General features: G+C 39.0%; 1 protein-coding gene across 7 annotated transcripts in view; it reads left to right on the forward strand.

Annotated features, from left to right (window-relative positions):
• MECOM (MDS1 and EVI1 complex locus) overlaps nucleotides 1-20,848 on the forward strand; it is a 321,050-nt gene that overhangs the window by 62,359 nt on the left and 237,843 nt on the right. The gene's annotated exons all lie outside the window — the stretch shown is intronic.

Raw genomic sequence — 20,848 nt, forward strand, 5'->3', positions numbered from 1 at the left:
GTGCGTGCGTGTGCATGCCCAAGATCCCAAGAGGAGAATGGAGGAGAAGGGGTTGCGGCGTGACCATCCCCTCTGGGGGATGATTTCTCACTTTCTGTCTCTATATCTCTCTCTGTCTGTCTGGCGGCGCGATGTACCCTATAGCGAAAACCTCTCCAAAAAAAAAAAAAAAAAGAGGATGAATTCAACTTAAAAAGTGGTGGTAAAAGGTAGGTTTTATTTTTCAGTTATTATACTACGGACTTTATTCAGTGTTTCTAAATCCTTGTACAGAAAGCAAAATTCATAAAAAGTCAATTTAAAATTTGGCTAGCAGAATAGGAACCCACTAACCCAAAGATCATCTCATCCAGATTCCAGACATTGCTAGAAAGACAGTACAACAACTGTCCAAAAATGAAACAAACTAGATCCTTTTCTGTATGTTTTGCAAATGATCTGCTGGCACACTGTCCACCTTGGGGTGCATCCGTGCAAGTCCTGTCCAGGAGCTCAGTAAAGACTTTCCATTCCTTATGTGGGGGTTCTTGAAGCCATGCCAGAATAGACTCTATACTGTGATATGGATCATTCTGAGCTTAGTGCTCTCCTGCTTGGGAAATACGAGCTGTGTGTAGAGTGAAGAGCTGATAACTTTGATCTGTACCAGGTGTGACTTGGTTTGGCTGGGATGACAGAGTTGGCAGAGGAGAGGTGGGTGTGGTGAAGAGGTTGTGGAAAAGTCTTCACACTTGAATCTTCTAGTTGTCAGAGCTCGTCAGAACAAGTACCTCCTGGCAAACTGCATTAATGGCATGAGCCTCAGCCCATTGTTATTATCCTCTTCAGGCACTAGTGGTATAAAAGTTTTGGTTCTGAGTTTCGATCACGCTCAGATAAGAGAGAAATAGAGTGATATGGAAGACATTGAACCAACAGAAGAAAACTCAGAAGATCGGCGTCGAGACTCTTTCTTCTACTCATTAAGTTGGAACTTTGGCACTTTGCCTAAACTCTCAGGTCAGTTTTCTCGTGTCAAGTAATAATTATCTACTTCCTACTTAGAGTGTATCCTAAATCAAGTTTTCAGAGATGTTGTCTATGAAAACACTTTACAATTATTCTTTTGGCAAAAAGGATGAGAAGTAATGAGAATGTTGGGTATGTGAATTACTCCGATTTAACCATTACACACTGTAATCTTGCACTGGAAATTCACATTGCACCTCTATTAATATGTACATTTGTTATATATCAATAATACTTTAAAAACAGATATATATGTCTTTGAAACTCTCTAGCCACAAAGATGATTTTCTTAAAGAAGAAATATGTGTCTTCCTTTCTCATACTTTGTCCCTGTCCTTCTGCCTGGTTTTAGGGACAGATTGTTGCAGACATAGTTTTTGTTATCATATCAGAGTGTGCTTGGTTTCCTCACCTGTAAATTGGAGACAATAATACCCACCTTCCAGGATTATTATGAGGATGAAACAAAACACTCACGTGAGCACAGAACACCATGGGAGTTTGTGGAACATCAGTTCCCACACTCCTGCCTCCCCAGCTCAGTGCCTCTGCTCTAGGGAAATGAAATTCTCCTTGTATAATTCAGGAAGCCCCGGGAACACATTCCTGTGAGTCATGGAGGAAAGAAATATTTCCCCGTGTCCTTCTGGAGAGAGAAGAGCTTCGGCTGGGCTAATGTCATAGCTGTGTTCCTGGCTGCCTTTTGGTCAAAAAAAATATTTCAGAGTGCTGAAAAATAGCCAAGGAGGCCTTTTCATATGCATGGGAAAGAAGACATTTTTTGTTCATCCTTCAAGTCTACAGATTACTGTCTAACCAAAGCACTTTATTTATAAAAATGCCAACATACTCTGATTATTTGGCGAATCACCATGCTGCTGTCAGTGTAGAAACAGCACACTGAGTATAAAAACAATCTCCATTTTTATCATGCCTGTCACAGCTGGGAAGCCATGGAACAAGGATGCATTGTTTGAAAGAAGGACAGCAGAGGCAATGCTCAGGTCCTTTGGTGGCCTCCTGGGCAGAGGGACTGTGATCACATTTGTAAACGGTTGCATGTTCTTTTACTGAAAGACATCAGTCTCACTATAAGTTCCTGGTTTGAGTATTGAAAATTTGATTACTCTTGGTTTTAGATTATCTTTCTCTGGTCAGCCTGTAGGTCTGCCCCTTTCCTAATTCATAGGCCTTCCAAATGCCCATGTGCTTCCATGGTACAGGAAGATGGATCCAGTGGCTGTATGACCAAAGGAAATCCATCACTCACTGATGGATTTCTAATGACTTTATGTTTTACTACCAGATGGAACTCCCAGATAAAATCTGCAGAAGGGAACACATACAATACCAGGGGCAGGAGAGGTGCAGAAGTTATTAGCTTTCTGCTGAGTGTTGGTTTCTGACCTCTTCAAGCTGGTTATTTCTGGGGTCAAGATGGATGCTAGGAATAGTAGCTCTTCCTGTCTCAGTTTCAGTTGTGAGTTCGTATGTGTGAATGCATATGATGATCGCATATCAGGGGCCTCCCAACTCAATCCCAGAATATTATATGTTTTCTCTGGAAAACTGTTTCTTTCTTCCTAAAACTTGCTCCAAAATTAAATGAGCTTCTTGATGAATAAATCTAGTATTGTTTAGCTTTACTAGCCATTCTTTGGCATTTGCTATTTTTAAGAATTTATTTTTCTAGGGCAGTGAAACAATCTAGAAAGAATGAACTATCTGACGCTTTTCTTCTCAAAGAGAGAACATTATTATATTGTTCCGGTAGGTCTACCATGATCAATTATGATCAGCCTTGGGAAAAGAGCTTTGAAGAGATTTTTAATTAAGAAATTCCTTATATACAGAGTTTATTGAGAGATTCTTGAGCTTCCAGGGAGGCACATAGATATGGGTAATAAGGAAAGTCTACAAAAGACAAAGACCTAGATCTTCTTTGTGTTGGGCAGTTGGACCTAACACCAACTTTGGTTAGATGGGTGTCATCTTTATGCCGCTCTTGGCAACTTTCACCACACTATGTAGAGAGTGAGAAGAAAAATATTTGGGTAGAAATAACATAGTAGGGTTAGAAATACTCTTAGCACCACCTAAAGAGAGGCCCATGATAGACTCAGCTGTTGTTCATGTTAATCAAAGTGTCATGTCATTTCATACAGTTAGCAAGTCAAGTGTTTTCTTTTTCTTTTCTTTCTCCTTCTTGTTAGGTTTTTGTTTGTTTGTTTGTTTTGTTATAGGGGCATGTACTTGCTGAAGAAAGACAGTTAAAGAGAGAGTGCGAGAGAGAAAGAAAGAAATCATTCCCCCTTGGTGTATGGGGGATTACCTTGCTGGAGTCCCTTCTCCTCCACTCTCCTCTTGGGATTTTGGTCACACACACAGAGACACACACACTTGTCCCGTATGTTTTTCAGGCCACTGAGTCAGGACTTCAACTGTATAGTCAGCCATATGAGACCCAGCTGCCTTAATGACCAGGCCACTTGGCTGGCCCTAAAGTCAAGTGTTTTCGAGTAGCTCATAAATGAATTGTGTTGACTGGGGAAAGAGGTACAATGTGGAGAAATAAATATTATTCTAAAAGATCATGAAAACAAAGTTGAAGATAGTTGAAAAAACTGTATGGCTCTCAATAATCCCAGCCTTGGAAATCTGAAAAATCTTCTGTGGTTCTCTGTGTTCTTGAGAAAGAAATTCAATTCTGTTAACTTGATATTTAATTAGTATAGTGACTACTGGAAATATCTTTCCTCTTCCTTTCCATTTATGTCTCTTTCACTATTCCTCTTCTGGTTCCACACTTCATTCAGCACTTAAATCATCCTTGTGTCTGTATTTATTGTTCTTGTTTTTTCTTCTTTCCTTCACCGAAACACATATGTGCATGTTCCACACATACATATATACATATGTGTGTGTGCATATACACATATTCCTGAAAAAACCACTGTCTCACTCTTCAAGGCTACCTTCTCTTCTGTGACACATTTTCCAGTCATTTTGAACCTAGTTAAGCCAGATTCAAACTCTTTCCAATAGTACTCTGCTCCAATTAGCATAGCTTACTTTTGATTTAGTAGATTATGATTTTAGTTTACCTAATAAGTTCCACTTCTTGAGCACAGACCCTACAGACTGTACATTCTTCTAGTGCCTCAGATATAAATGTCCATAGGATTGCATGAGAGTGACTGTTTCCCTCCCTCTGTATGGCTGTACTGGGTGACAGGAAGCACGCCATCTTCGAAGCACAGAACCCTTGTCAAATCTTCTCATGATGACTCTCACAAATGTGGGCCATTTCCTGGTAAGTTCTTAGCCCAGGTGAGCCTCAGAGTTTTCATTACTTTTAGGTTATTTATAAAATTACTTACAATATGGGGGAAATCCAAAAAGTTCATGGAAGGTATTAAAGTAGGAGTTTGTTGCAAAAATTTTGAAATTCATGCATAGTTTTTTCATAATATGCATTTTCTATGAACTTTTGAAGATTATGTGTGTGTGTATATACACGCAAACACCACCTAGCACAGAACCTAGAAAGTATTATATGCTCACAAAAGAACACTTATTTCCCTATGGCTCGATCGGAATTTCTCAACCATTTTTAGCTGATGTTTTCTTGAAATAATGCAAAAATTAAAACTAAACAAAACAACTTCTTTCTATGTTGTTCATAGTTTCAAAATAAATACATGTCCAATATAAAAGAAGGAAAATACAGCAAATTACATTATTAAGTTTGTTTTGTAAACTACACTTGCCCTCTAGAAAATTCTAGGATATTATTTCAAAAGTGAATATCACAGGCTTGTCTACTGACACACAACCCTATTCCTTTTCTCTTCTCATCTTACATCACAACAGACAGTCTATACCCTCGTATATGCTGACAGTACATGCTGTCTTGAACAGGGGAGTAAAGAGTTCATCTTCAGTTACTGTCTTATCCTGACCAACTATGCCGCTGCTCAAATATCACTCTCTTCTCCCTTCTAGAGGATCTTGTTCTAGCAATATTTCTTTTCCTATATTTATCTTCAACATGTCCCTTGATCCTTAGGATCAACAAACTTGCTGGCCCAAGACAGTCCTACTTTACTTAATTGTTCCAGTGTAATTACTAATAGCATCCACTTTCATGCTAAGAAATGTCTGGTGTGGATGATGAATGATAAGTTTCTCCTATTTATATCTGATCTTGACCTTCAACCATGTAAATGCTCAAGCATTCCCATCCTAATGCTACCCAACAGACACATGCATTCTAAAACCCACACCCCACCTCCTTTTCTCTCCCTTCCTTTAGAGCTATACTTCTCCAAAGTATTGTTGAGATTCATTTTCTACATTGTCTTACTAACCATTATCCCTTGAGACAACTGTCTTATCTCTACCAGCCTACTGAAGCTCTGGTCAAAGTCACACGGTGACCTCCTGCTTGCTAAACCCTGTGGATGTGAGAAGAGTTAGGTGATTTACAAACCCTCTCTCCAGCTGGAATAGATGTGATACTTTTGACATATTTCCTGTCTCTCATCATGTTAACCAAAACAGTTAATTTGTTGAAGTTCCATCACCCATGTGCCCAAAGTGACGTTACACATGTGTATCTCTTAGTCCAAACAATAACCCTTCTAGATGTATTTCCTCACATTACACTCAGGGCAAGAGAGAGATCGAATACCTTTCCCACTTTCTTATAGCTTTTAACTGATGGAGCTAAGATTTTAATTTCCAAAATGGATCTCGTTACATTTTCAGCTCACCATTCTACTTCTCTTCATAACCAAATGTTAACACCTGTTTTTATATGATCCGTTTTTGGATCATATGAAAGTGGATGTTATTAGTAATGGCATGAGAGACTAAAAAATGGTAGGCTAACCTTTTAAAATGATGAGATTCTAAAAGTTAGACCCACTAAGTGTTAGAGACTATTCTGTGGAAAACAGCCAGAAGTGGTGACAGACATGGATATTTAAGCCAGAAATAAGAGGAGTAGCTGTTGCTGTATAAGCTGCGAGTTTCTGGATTTCAGTAAAACAAACCAGGATTTTGTTTCTTGAAGTAATTATACTCTGGAGAGAGGAAAGAAGGATGGAGACAATTATAAATGACCTTGCATCTCTGAGCTGTTGAGAACTTCTGGATCAGTGGCTGATGTTTTCAGAGCCTTTTCAAGTGAGACCTTTCAGTGAGTTCTCAAGCCACAGACCACCGGTTGACACAGGGAGTTTTTTTCCAAGGATATTAACCTTAATTTAAATGTCATATCATGATAGTCATATGGAAAGAAAAAAAGAATCTCCAGCCACATTTTCTAATACTGTTTAACCTTTCTGAAAACATGAAGTTTAGAAATTTTTATAACAGTTAAATTTTTTTTAGGTACTATCTTTTGAGTGTTGTCATGTTAGCAACTTGTTTAATTTTAATACAAAACTCGGTAGGGAGTAATGGAGGAGGAGTCTTCTACCAGCCTAAGTCAGTATTATTGTTGACGCCATTCAAACCCTACCCTGGGCTTTGTCACACTGAAAACAGTAAAAAGTGAAGAGAACTGTTTAATAAACCATTGTCTATGACACTTAGAAAAAGTTAAGATGATGCCTGTATCTCTGGGATCATGTCCCTTTTGAATCAATTTTCTAAATATTATAATCACCAATATTATGAGAGTTCTAAGATATAAGTGAGGACTAGTGGGTAGGATTATTTTTATTATTAATGAAGCATGTAATAAGGAAGACTTGATTTAAAATTATTTTATTGTTTGGGCCAGCCCTGTGGACTGGTGATTAAGGGGAGCCAAATCCCATATGGGTGACCATGTGGTTCACATCCCAATCCTGGCTCCAAAAGCAAAACAGAACAAACAAACAAAAATCACTCCAGGCGCATGTGTGTGCCCCAAATCCCATCAGAGTGGAGAAATGGAGGAGAAGGGATTGCAGCATGGCCATGTCCTGTTGGGGGCTTCTTTCTTTCTCTGTCTCTCTGTTTCTCCCTGCTAAGTACGTACACTATGGAAAAAACATTATTGTTTCTTTTCAGTGAAAATGACATATGTGAGTACACATGCAATCTTTTGTCTGCATGACATTTGTGCTCCACGCCTCATTTTACAGAACCATATCCATAAAATCATCAAACTTTTATTGACCAGCAGATGGCGGAATGGTTATGTTACTGGACTCCCATGTAGTCAACCACGGTTCAAGTCCCGGACCCAGCAGCTTAAAACTCACGCAGGGTGTATTTGCATGAGTGCCCAAGAATCCAAGAGGAAAATAGAAAAGAAGGGATTGTGGTGTGGCCATCTCCCCAGGGGGTGATTTCTCACTTTCTGTCTCTCTGTCTCTCTGGTGGGCACACATGGCCTGTAGCAACAATCTCTCTCTAAAAAAATAAATTTAAAAAACATCATCAAACTTTCTTGATGTGTGGCCTTAATCCAAAGCATGTCAGTCATGGAATCAAAAGATTTTGAGGCATTCTGAGAAACTGATTTTTTTTTTCTCCCCAGTGAGGCTATTTAGTATCTGGGTGATTTTGGCAGGCGGTTTGGGGACATTGTCTTTCTGTTGAGAGCTACCACCTTTTTGTAATATGTGAGGGGTGGTTTAATTCTTCTGTGTTGTTTTTGAGCTATATATTTACTTAGTAACTTCATTCTTTGAACATTTGTTGAAAGAAGAGAAGTTTGTAAATTATATAACACTAAACCATGGATACCATCCATGGCTTTAAGCCCAGACCCTGTCAAATGGTTTTCTATTTTCTGGCCTAGCTTTAAAAATTATTGTGAATTACAGAAACATGTTCCTTTCTCAATTTAAATATATCATTTCCTAATTAGTTCCTAAAACTCTAATTAAGAAAGCACAAATTCTTATCAACTATATTGAGGAAGTAGTAATTTTTTAAAGTTCATTTCTTTATCCCATGAGAGAGAGAGAGAAAGATACATAAATAGAGAACTGCTGTCTCCCCCAGTGTCTTCGTACCCAGAGCCACTCCCCCTTCCTCAGCCAACCAGGATCACAAGCTCATACCCAGATGCCCGGTGTGCACAGGGAGACCTCAGGATGTGAACCTGGGACCTTTTCATATGGCCTCAGTACCGTGGGGCATGGCATTACTGCTGTGCCTCAGTGACCAGCAGGCAAATGACTTATTGACCACTGAATAATGACTTTAGTCTTAAATACTTGGGTTCATGTTTGACTACCTGTGTTAGCCAATTTTTTTTTTTTGAGAGTTTTTTTTTTTTTTTTTGCTATAGGGCATGTGTGTTTGCCAGAGAGAGAGAGAGAGACAGAAAGCTAGAAATCACCCCCCCCCGGGGGGGGGGAATGCCCATGCCGCAATCCCTTCTCTTCCATTCTCCTCTCAGGATCTTGGGCACACACACACACATGCGCCCAGCATGAGTTTAAGCCACTGGGTCCAGGACTTGAACCGCGGTCGACTACATGGGAGTTCAGCGACATAGCCATCATGCTAACTGCTGGTACCTGTTAGCCAATTTTTGATGGCGTGGGCTATGTTTTTGCATAGCATCTGGTGATGAGATGTATTTTTACCGGACATCACAGAATGATTTTAGCCCCTGTGCGTTAATGGGTCCCTGGAGAACTGTGCTGTGAAGGATTCTGAGGTTCTGTTCAGGCTCGGTGGCAATGCGTTCAGATCAAATAGCAAAGGCGCTATTGTGGCTAGAAGGAAATGTGTCTATGGCCATGGATTTTTCCATTCTGACATGTACACCCTTAGAAAATGCTGTCCAAAAACCTAACATGCGAAGGCCCACATGCATCTTAGTGTTTTAATAACTTTTCTTCTAATCAGTAAGACACTTGAAATCTTTCTTTTTCTGTCCGCCTTCTTTCTAAGGAAAGATGCAAAACATCTCTAGACAAGGTTTCTGTCTGCGCATTTTGATGCTCAAGCCATGTGCACAACAGCATTTTTAAAAGAATAAACAGATATATCCAAATGAAGTGTCAAAAGAGCCAAGCAGGACAGTGTGAGACTTGAAGAGTGTCTCGTCCCATCTGCTTCACATTCAGGTCCCTGAGGTCAGGGAATACAGGGCTGATCCCTGTGGCGTCCCTGCCTCCCTGCTGTTTTTCTCTTGACGTGGACTGGGAAGGATGGGCGATGTGGGGAAGCTCTGCCCGCTGGCCCAGAATGCACCCATGCCTGGATATCCTCCTTGCAGAAGCAGCACAGGCAGTTGGTAAGAACATGGGTGGGTCTGACTTTCAGGATCAGCTGTCCCACTCTGTGTCTTGGCAAGATACTCAGAGCCTCAATTTCGCCATTTGTAAAATGAAGATAATTGTAGTTGTCGTAAGGAATTGAAGACATGATAACTATAGAAGACTTTGTGCGGTATTTTTCACATAGTAAGTACTTAATAAACATGACCTGTGTTACTGTTCATAAATATTCATATATCTATCTAGAGCAATAAGAGACAACTGGAAATATTCTAGAAAGTTCCAGATTCCTCCTAGAATTTCTGACCTCTCTTCAGTGCTTTGTAAGGAACTTGTTTATTGCATAAGAATAATGCAGGTTGAGTGTCCCTTATATAAAGTGCTTGGGGCCAAAAGTGTGTCTCAGATTTTGGATTTCTTTTTTCATTTTGGATTTGTCTTTTCAGATATTTATATGCACGTGATGATGCTATGTCTTGGGGAGGGGACCCACGTCTAATAGAAAATTCACTTCATTTTATATATATCTTATTTACATAGCCTGAAGGTATTAGCAATTTCATGCAGTATTTTTGTATTATAATATTTAACCGTGACCTGTCACAGGAGGTCAGGTGTGGGGTTTTCCACTTGTGGCATCATCATGTCAGGAGTTATAGAATTTTGGACTTTGGAGTATTTTGGATTTTGGATTTTTGGATTAGGGTTGCTCAACCTATTTCCTTTCCCTTTGCTCTTCTCTTCATCTTTTCCCCCCTTTCAGCTTCTGCCTCTAATGCTTATTTTTTTCTTTTCTTCTCCTTTTCCCCAATTCCTTCTCTTCTTTTTTTCCCATTTCCTCCTTGGAGGAAATTATCCAATGGTAAATGCTAATCATTATTAAGACCATAAAACTGAGTGGAAGGAGCAATTGGAAGACAGTCATTTTAACTTATTTAAGCAGTACTTGTAATGGACTGGTTACATTGCTGGGTCTTTTCAGATATTTATATGCACGTGATGATGCTATGTCTTGGGGAGGGGACCCACGTCTAATAGAAAATTCACTTCATTTTATATATATCTTATTTACATAGCCTGAAGGTATTAGCAATTTCATGCAGTATTTTTGTATTATAATATTTAACCGTGACCTGTCACAGGAGGTCAGGTGTGGGGTTTTCCACTTGTGGCATCATCATGTCAGGAGTTATAGAATTTTGGACTTTGGAGTATTTTGGATTTTGGATTTTTGGATTAGGGTTGCTCAACCTATTTCCTTTCCCTTTGCTCTTCTCTTCATCTTTTCCCCCCTTTCAGCTTCTGCCTCTAATGCTTATTTTTTTCTTTTCTTCTCCTTTTCCCCAATTCCTTCTCTTCTTTTTTTCCCATTTCCTCCTTGGAGGAAATTATCCAATGGTAAATGCTAATCATTATTAAGACCATAAAACTGAGTGGAAGGAGCAATTGGAAGACAGTCATTTTAACTTATTTAAGCAGTACTTGTAATGGACTGGTTACATTGCTGGTGTTATACTGGAGCTGAGCACGGACTGAAGCATAAGCCAGGAACTCTGCATGCTTATAAGTACCATTTTCTCTTCACTCGTTCCATCCCTAGAGATAAATGATCATGGATAAACCGATGTTGGAGTGTCCACTCTGTTGTTCAGCTAAAAATAAAGGCTAAGTGTATGCCAGGCACTGAGCAGCAGTTTGTGCGGGATAGCCTATTTATGCTTGACCCACTGAAGGAAGTGACCAGTGAAACAACATGGTCAGAGAAGAGAAGTCCCCACTGATGCTGTCCTGGTGAAGGGGACAGGAAGGAGGAGGTTCTCGATATTCTCGATAACTCATTCATCGTGTACAATGGATTACAGATAGAAGAAGTAGAGGATAAAATGGCACTGGTTATATAAAACCTTATATTCTGAATTATACTAGGTTAGGATGAAGTAGCAGATAGACCCCAAATGCTCTTGTCTTAATAAAATGAAAACCTATTTCTTTTTTTCAAAGATTATTTATTTACTTTGATTTATTATTATTTTTAATTTTCTCACCAGAGAGAGAAGGAGACAGAGAGAGACACACAGAGAGAGAGAGAAGGTGAGAAAGCAAGCCACCAGGTCTGGGACTTGAACCGCTGTCAGACATGTGGGAGTCCAGTGATTTAACTACCACACTACCTACTGGTCCTGCAAGCTGCTTCTTGAGACTATCCTAGTTTGTTGTCTTGGTTTAGTAGTCTTAACCAGGCAAACATAGCTCATCATTTTTTAGTATGCTTTTGCATTTGCCTTTAACCTCCTTGCTTCTCAACTGGCATGTGCCAAACCTAGTTAACTCCAGTTAACCATCTCTACTGCCTCTGCACTTCTAAAGAACTGTTTCATACTCTCATCTATTTCCCTTAATCCACATGCCTTCTCTTTTTTTATTATCAGATAACAACCAATAACTACATCTGCTATTTCACTGAGAAGCTACCATAGTACAAGAAACTGAACTGGGACAGAAAGCCACATCGTTAAACCGCCCAAGCCTCTGATAGTTACCACCTCTTATTCTGCCTTCTCTCCTATAACTGTGTCCCTGCTCCCATCTAAGGTGAATCGCTCCCCATGCACACTGGATCTCAAACTCTCTTGCCTTCCTACATTGTCCAGCAATTCTGCAGCAGCATCAGATTCTTTTCTCTTGCTTGATTATTTCTATCAGCATTAAACAGATTGTCCTACCCTCCAGCTTTAAAAACAAACTTCTCTTGGCCCCACTTCACTCCAGATAGTACAGGGTTTGCCCTCGTAAGAGAAAAACACTGCAATCCACATGTTCTCTTTCTCTGCCATTCTCATTTCACATCACCAGATTCTCTAGTTAAGGCCACCAGTGATTGTCCTATTGATAAATCAGGTGATCAATCCTCAGAACTTATTCAAATCAATCTCCTTTGACAAAGTAATCATTTCTTCCCTTTTAAAAACCCTAGCCACGTGATTTCCTGAAAACCATTCAATTCTACTTCTTCTCTTATTTCACTGCCATTCACTGCCATTTTTCTGCTGGTTCTTTGTCCACTTCAAGTATTGAACACCCAGAGGCTCAGTACTTGGGGCTCTTCTCATCTCGGTCCATCCGCATTCTCTAGGGCAGACCCCTTTCAATGTCAAAGCGTCACACACTAGCCCTGTGCGGATGACTCTCAAATGTATGTCTTTGTTCGATTTCTCCATTCAACTCCAGCTTTGGAGATCCAGCTTCCAACTGACCTCTCCATATGGACGCTTAATAGGCATATTAATATGACCATATCAAAAACTGAATTCTTTATTATTATGATTTTTTCTCTCTCTTCAAACCAGCTCCTTGCAGTCTTCATTCCATTAGGCACTCAGGTCAAAAAGCCTTGGAATCATCCTTGCCTCTTCTCATGCACTCACACCTGTTCTTGCTTAATCATCAAATCGTATCAGTTCACTTAGTCATCATTCATGTAGAATTCATCTGCCTCTTGCCACTTGTACCATGCTGACTCCAGTCACCATCATCCTGCCTGTTGAAGGTAAGGTGCAGAGTATACGACTGATCTCCACTGCTTCCTTCTTGGTTGTACCATAATGTGTCTTCCCACATGGCCAAGGTGACTAATGGAAAACCTAAGTTAGTTTGAAACTCTCCAATGGCTTCCCAGTTCACCCAGAGTCAAATGCAATGTCTCTGCCATGCTCACAAAGCCACACATAGCCTAGCCCCTCTGATCTCTCTTATCACCCACTTCTCTGTTAAATCAGCCACATTGCCCATCTTGGTTCTCGAACATTCCTAGTAGTCCTTTGAGTTAACTTTTTTTTTTTCAAAGCAAAAATTTTGTGTTAAAACATCGAATTAACTTTTCCTGACCCAGAGACTCTAGTTCATTTTTCTCCTCGGTCACCTACAGAACTCATGAGGACGGTCATAAACTCGCCTTTTAGTAGAGGATTTGTGAGGGCGCTCTGCGCTCCATCTTTGTCCAGTTCCCACTTTCAATTTAGGGAAATAAAATTTGTGAAAAACAAAAGCACTAAAAAAAAAAAAATAAGGGTAAAATGTAAAAGAAACACTTTTTCCTTTAAGGCTTTTGACTTGATCAAAAAGACCAGGAACCAGACGAAGCCGCTTCCTGTATTATGTAAACTGTGTCCAAAGAAGAAATATGGTTGCACCGTACAGGAAAGCCTGGCATTGTTTCTGGTGCGTTTGACATTTCTCGCCCTATGAAGGAATCGATACGTGCACTGCAAGCTAATCGCTAGGGGAAGTGTTTTTGATTCTACTTAGATAGGTACGGTATTCAAATTTTAAGACAGTTATTCAAAATTGGGGTATTTTCAGCTATTTGTTTATTTTGAGGGAAAGCCCCATGTCAAAGTCTTATCATGGTTGGCTATTTTCAATTGTCCGTGATCTTTGTATAAACTGAGCACGTTTTCTCTTATTCTATCACAAGGCAAGTCTTATTGTTCGTTTTTCTGACAAATATTTTCCTTTCCTAAGGCGAAGTTGGAAACTCATTTGTACGAAATGACACGACTCAGTGTACTCACTAGCCCATGCGCAAAGCTCTGGTGTCTCAGCCACACCTAAGAACTTCCATGCTGTGATCCTTCTCTCTCTTTCTGGAGTCACTGTGAAGATTAACGTTAGAATATAACACAACTGTCACTGCTACAGGACGTGAGAAACGGCAGCATGGTTGGCAAAACGAAGGATCTGTTTTTCCATGGCTTTCATGTTGGAGTACTACTGATTCTTTTCTATCAGATGTCTTCCTTTATCGTTTAACCCACCATTCAGTTAGTACTTTTATTTCATCTATTGCATACAGTGCCCTGGGGTAGAGGCCATATGTCCTTTACGGAAGTGTAGGCTTGGATTCTGTTCGTGGAAAATAAGCTGTGAGAAATTGAATTCAACTATGTATTTTAGGAAGAAAAGAAAGGGAAAACAGAGGGTAGAGAGAAAATCTTGAGATTAAAAGGGAACAGGTCGCTGTGCATGTGTGCGTGTGTGTGTGAGTGTGTATGTGTGTGTATGTCATAAATACCTAATGGTGAGGAGATTGGAGCTTAGTCAATTATTAACTGGTTATAGAAAAGGTATTGAAACAAATGCACAAGAGCTGAATAATTATTAATGTAGACTTTCCAATAACAATGACAACTGACACATACCCCCCAAACAAAATAAACAAAAATCTTTGCTAGGCACGTCTCTACAAAAATCACTGAAGGACATTGCAGTGACTCTCCAGAATTCAGGAGACTTTCCAAAATGTTGATGGTAATTTGAAGGATTAACCCGATGACACAATTGGCTATAAAACTATTGGGGGAGACACATGAAATAGCCACTCTGTGAATCGTAACGAGTTGCATCGTCACGATTTTGTGTAAGTGACTTGAAGGCAGAAGCAAAGTGACTTCATTTTGTATAGTCTCATGCCTTGTGCATGACTTAACATGGAGTAGGTATTTAGCCAACCTTTGAGGGCTGAATGTTGAAAGTGTGTTAATATATGACAAGTGAAAAGAATTCTGGATAATTTTCTACTAGAGAAATGACATTAAAACATCTTCAATGTGACAAAGACAAAAATGTTATTATGAAATTAATTGCAAAGTTGCTCAAGTGAATTTTGTGAATGCTTTTATTATTTTTAGTAGTTACAGAGAGTTACAGAGTACTAGCAGGATTAATAGTTTTTCAATGACTATAAAAAGGGGGAAACAGGGCTGGCTTTGTAGCCTAGTGGTTAAGGGAGCTGGATCCCATATGGCTGATGAGTTCAAATCCTGGCTTTTGCTTTGAAAACCATGTTGGTTATGTGTACATACCTCAAACTCTGGCAGGACAGAACGATGGAAGAGAGAAGGGATTGTGGGATGGGTGCCTTCTCAATCTCTCTCTTTGTGTCTCTCTGGTGAGCACACATGCCCTTTGGCAATTAAAAAAAGAAAGAAGAAGAGTCTGAGGTCAACCCGTCCAGGTTTGGAATGGCCTCTTCTCCTAGCCCTGGTGTTTGCCTTGTAGGATTCATAATGGTTGTTTCCAAGGCTTCTCAGTGAACCACACAATTTGGGCTGCAGACGTAAACAGAGCCCATGCCCTCATTTTACACGTAAGGAAACCGAGGCTCAAGATGGCTAGCTGACTTGGCTTCAGTGGTAGTCATTTGGTAGCCTGGTCAGAAGCAAGACTCAAATTCTTGATTCTTAGGTTTGTGTTTTATAATAATGCTGTTTTAACACGAATTCTCCCAAAATTGTGATATCAGTGATTATATGAGCCTAGGACACCATTTGAGGCAGACACACAAAAAAATCCCAATTCCAATATTTGCAATGAAAAGCCATAGGACTCTTAATAGTAAAGAGAAGCTTGAGACCAGCAGTTGGTGTAATGGCTATGTTGCTGGACTCCCATGTAGTCAACTGTGGTTTGAGTCCTGGGACCCTGTGGCAATGTGGCCGTTCCCTCTGGAGGGTGATTTCTCGCTTTCTGTCTCTCTGTCTCTCTCCATCTTTCTGGTGAGTGTACGCACCCTATAGCAGAAACCTCTCAAAAAAAAAGAAAAAAAGAAAAAGAAAGAAAAGAAAAAGAAAAAGAAATAGTAAAGAGAAGCTATATTTCCTTTTCAATCTATTCTCCACAGCTTTCTGTTCTCCACGTGTATAATCATTGATTTCCACATGAAGGTTATTCTTGGGAGAGAGGATGGAAAAAGAAATGAGACTATGATGATACCAATTCTTTATACCTCATTTTGAATATTATTCATGTATTTTGAACATTTTTATTAAATTCTCTTATAATTTGTAGGTCAAAATATACATGCATATTTGTTTTCGTATTGACTTTTGAGATAGCTTTAACGTTTTGTAATTTAAACTTCCATATGTTGTAAGGTCATTTAGTTTTTCATCAAAAGAATGTATTGCTACTTTGTTTAAGATACTGTTGGCCAGGGCTCCTTTTATATCTCTCTCTTTTTTTTTTTTTAAGGTATTGCATGCATGTTTGTAGAATACAGTTTCAGGGGGAATTCCTTTGGTAGTCTTCATTGAACGTCAGCAAAGATATTATTTTTGGCTTCTGTCCTGATTAACACCGACGTTTTAATGTGTGTTATGATGGGTTGTTTGATGGATAGTCACCTGGACCCTGTGGTCAACTAAACTTTGGCCACTTCAGTTAAATCTTCGTGGTGGAATGTCATAATTTCCCATCTTTTGTTTGATTAATACTTCCTTTTGAGATCTGAAAGGGAAATGTCTGGAAGTGTCCTTCGATGTAAAACCACATTCAGGATGAGAAGGAAGACGTGTCTTTTACGGGGAAAGAATTCTGAGTTGATCATAACAAGCTCACTCAGGGCAGAGCATTAGGCACCTCCTTTTCCTCCTTTTTTAAAAGGAAAGAAGAAATAAACACTTTGCTCACACTTAAAAGTGTTTTTTTCCTAAAAATTTATTGACTTACACGTCTGCACCTCACTTAGATTTTAAAAGTAATGGTATATACAAGAGAACGACAAATGGTATATACAAGAAATGACAAATGAGAAAAGAATTTATTTATAGTACGTGCAGTGATATGCAGGAGCTTTAGATTTGTAAATATATTGTAAGATGTCATTTGGAAACATGTAATTCTTACTTGCCCTTTAGTTTTGAAGAGGAGATAGAATATTTCTTATGCCTAGAGCAGACTTTGTGCACAAAACCATGACTTCTTGAACATATAGGATTATTATTATTAAATTTATTTTTTTCCCAAGCAAGGTCAACACATAGAAATATACAGACAGTCCTGACACTGCAGTCTCCCCTAGTTTCAGGCACCCCCCAGATCGTGGGCACATATGTGTTTAGGTTAATCTCAACATGAACCTACACCCTTCCCATGTGGGTCAGCCTTAGAGAGATTATTACTGCTATATTATCATCTGACCCCCATAGAATTATTATTATTTTTTAAAATAAAACCTGACTTTTTCTGGAGAGAAGGGGTTTCTTTTAACTCCCAATTTATTGGGTCATTGGAGAAGTCATGATGCATTTTTGCATAGAAAAACAGAAAAATACATCATGACTTCTCTGACAACTTAATATATAATGTTTCATGGTATCTATAAATATTTTGGAAATGTCTAATGAAGTCTCAGTGTTTACATAGGTAGAAAACATTAATTGATTGGGCTTATTTAATGTTTATTGAGCCCCTAATCTTGAGCACCTCTTCTAAAGGGTGAGGTGTCCCAGCTGCAGAATAGAAGAATGATTAGGCACAATGCTAACTAGTGTGCAGTTTACTGTCTAGTAGGAGAGACAGGGATAAGTATATACGTTGACATATAATGACAACTTGTGAGCACTTTGCTAAATTAGCAGTGTAGAAGAATCTACCTTGCTGTGAAATGACATTTAAGTAGAGACCAGGAGAATATAGAAGGAAGGGGAGAGTAGTCTAGCTAGAGTAAATGGTGTATTAAGTTTATTATTAAATGCTGAGGCAGGAAAGGATCTTGTTAATTTACGATGCCAAAGAAGACCAGGGGAATCGAGCATTATGGATGGGAAGGAGCGCAAAAGGAGATGAGTGTAAAGTTGCAGGGTCTGTACCAGCCAGGATTGGTACCTGGGTCAGATGTTTGCTCTTAGTCAATTGCAATAGGGCATCAGACCCTAGGAGCAGTGGTTACCTGTAGGAGTAGGAGAAAACTAGGCAAATGACAAACAAGGGTGGTAGAGGCATTTCATTTTTATCTCTTTCTGCTGTTTATGTAGTTAGAATATTTAAATGTATCATCTATTACTAGTTTTTAGTTTAAAAAATACTTACTAATGGAAGTCATGTACAGTTTTAGTAAGGATATATTTTAGCATGATTCTGTTTTTAAATACCTACTTTGTCATCCTTGTGGAAAACAGATCGGATGGAATGAGATTACAGGTGGAACATTACTACATATTCTAGGGATGTAATGGGGCAGCTGAGACTAAGGGTGGCAGCCGACTAGAGAGGAGGCTATTTAGGATTCATTTGAAGGATGGGGGATGTCTAACAATGATCAACCAGATGGCAGGTGTGAAAGACAGAGAGAGAAAAAAAAGTACTATTTGGTCAGTGGAGCTGTGTTTCTGTGGAATCAGGAGAAAGACAAGCTTGGGAAACTATAAGATTTTGTTTCATAGTCGTAAGCTTGGTATGGCTGTGAAACCCCTAAGCAGGAAGTTCTACTGTACCTAAGGAAGAGGACTTGGAGTTTGGGGGCCATCTGACATGTGATAGTAAAAGAGATCTTTTTTTAAAAAAAAAGAGATCTGCTAAAGGGTGAGGAGAAGAAGGCAATGGCTTAACTCTAAGCCTTGGCCACATTTTGAGACTGAGAAAGAAGAAAGTCTTCAAGAAGACAGATGTCTAACCAGAGCAGCAGGAGAAAAACCAGAATAGCAAGGTGTCTTAGAAGCTGAGAGTATTTCAAGAAAAATGAGAATCTAGGAGACTTAGCCCTAGCCTGTATTCTGACACTTTTTCCCCCTATTTTGGATAAGTTATCTAATTCCTTAGAACTTTTCATATTTATCTATACACTTGGATCAATCTGTTTTATCAATCACACAGGTTTGAGATGAATAATATTCAGACTATCAAACAAGGTCATGTTTTCTTGGTACATATTAATATATAAAAATCATTTACACTTATTGTGCAATATTCTACTGTAATAGTTGATTAGTTAACATAAATTTCTTTACCTCGATAATGTGTTACTTTGAACATTTGTGCATTAATGGCATAAAAGAAAGTTAGAATTAAGTTACCAAGTAATACTGAATTAACATATCTACTTGAAAGGAATGGAAGGGTGGCAGTTTACATAGATATATTTGTGAAAATGAGATCTTAGGCTGGCTTGGCACCGCAGTAATGTGCTGCTCACGCCCAGCTGGCTCTATAGGGTAGACTCAAGGCTGGTTTACCAGCTGTCCCGTCCACCCAGGTATGTGCGTCCATGACCTTGGCTGGGAAGGCTGGGTGTGGGAGAACTTCCAGTGTGAGACCTTACTGAGAATGCTTGCTTCTCTGTCTCTCACTCTCATAAAATAAACAATAACAACAACAGCAGCAAAGGAAAATCTTTATCCAAACTGGAGTATGTTGTTTAAAATCAAAATACATTTTTCTATACTTTATTATCTTTGTTAACAGCTTATGTACCTCTGTATGAGACATCCCCAGTAACTGTGGTTGTTACAGGGTTAAAATGTTGAGTTAGAGTAAGTCATTCGGAAAGGGAAAAAAAAAAAAAAACACCTTTATACAACTTTGTTAAAACAAGAACAAAGAGTCCATGGAAAGCACCAGGTGTGACATGGAAAAGATAAGGAACAAACTCTTCTGTGTACATATCACTCTTAGATTATTTAATGACTCGAAAGATGACCTCCACCAAAAGGTGTGGCGTGAAAGCGAGCATGAAACAGAACACTAATCATATATTTCAGCAACTCTGATTTCCAGTGGGCAGGGCCTTGGCGCTGACAGTCAACGCGTTCATTGTTAGGCAGGTTTCTTTCTTGCATAAGTTTACCATTATCTTGGGAGCCCTGGTTTCTGGCAGGGCACCTCTGCCCACTGCCCTCCAGCTTTCCTTCCTTTTCTGCCACTGTGGAACTCAGAGACCTAGTATGACTTCTGAAGTGCTTCGGACTTTTCTTGTATTGTGATTTTTTTTCCCAGCCCTCACAATTAGGTAATTATTTATTAGTCTTTGCCTTGTAATTGGGATGCAGGTTACAATCCCCCTTGGCTCCTGCGATGACTTGCTGCACCTACCTTTCCCACCTCCTTATATCATGAGATTAAAGCATTAAGTGAGCTCAAGTAATGTAATAAAATCCAGAATTAATTAACTGCACTGAAGATGATTATATTATGAATTAAGTAGCTCCTGCTCAGAGCGTACTATAACTACCACAATAAATAAACATGAAAATGCAGTTTTCAGAGGGTTTAATTTTCAAAAGAGCCTTCACTAATTCTATTAATATTTATTGAGACCTATCAGTACCTAGTGTATCTAACCTCATTCATTCTGATTACAAATGTCTTTCCTTTCACAGTAACATAAATTTACTGGTGACAGAATAAAGAAATTGTAAGCTTACCTTGCCACCCCCAGAAAGATCTTATTGTAATAAATGTTTATTGAATATCAGCTATGAACTGGAAACTTAGCCCAGTTCCTGGCACATGCTGGGGCCTTAGTACAGTGTTAGAGAAATCTGGCTGGGAGGAGAGAAACCTATTTATAAAAATTATGCCTAAGATCACATTTTAAAGAGACAAACTAGAGGAAAGGACAAAGAGGAATAGGGACAGGAAGAAAAGTATACCAAAGTTCTGTTTATAATCAGCTAAATAACTAGGGACTTTAACAATTATCTTATATTTTATTATATTTAATTGTTGATTATTTTATACTTAACACTATGGTAACAAAATGTTTGCAAGGCTATCTGACTTTATATGTGATAGACTTAAATGGGAAGTAGCTTCCAAAAAATATATATATA

This window comes from Tupaia chinensis, unplaced genomic scaffold (genome assembly GCF_000334495.1).
Source record: "Tupaia chinensis unplaced genomic scaffold, TupChi_1.0 Scaffold000281_1, whole genome shotgun sequence".
NCBI lineage: Eukaryota > Metazoa > Chordata > Mammalia > Scandentia > Tupaiidae > Tupaia > Tupaia belangeri.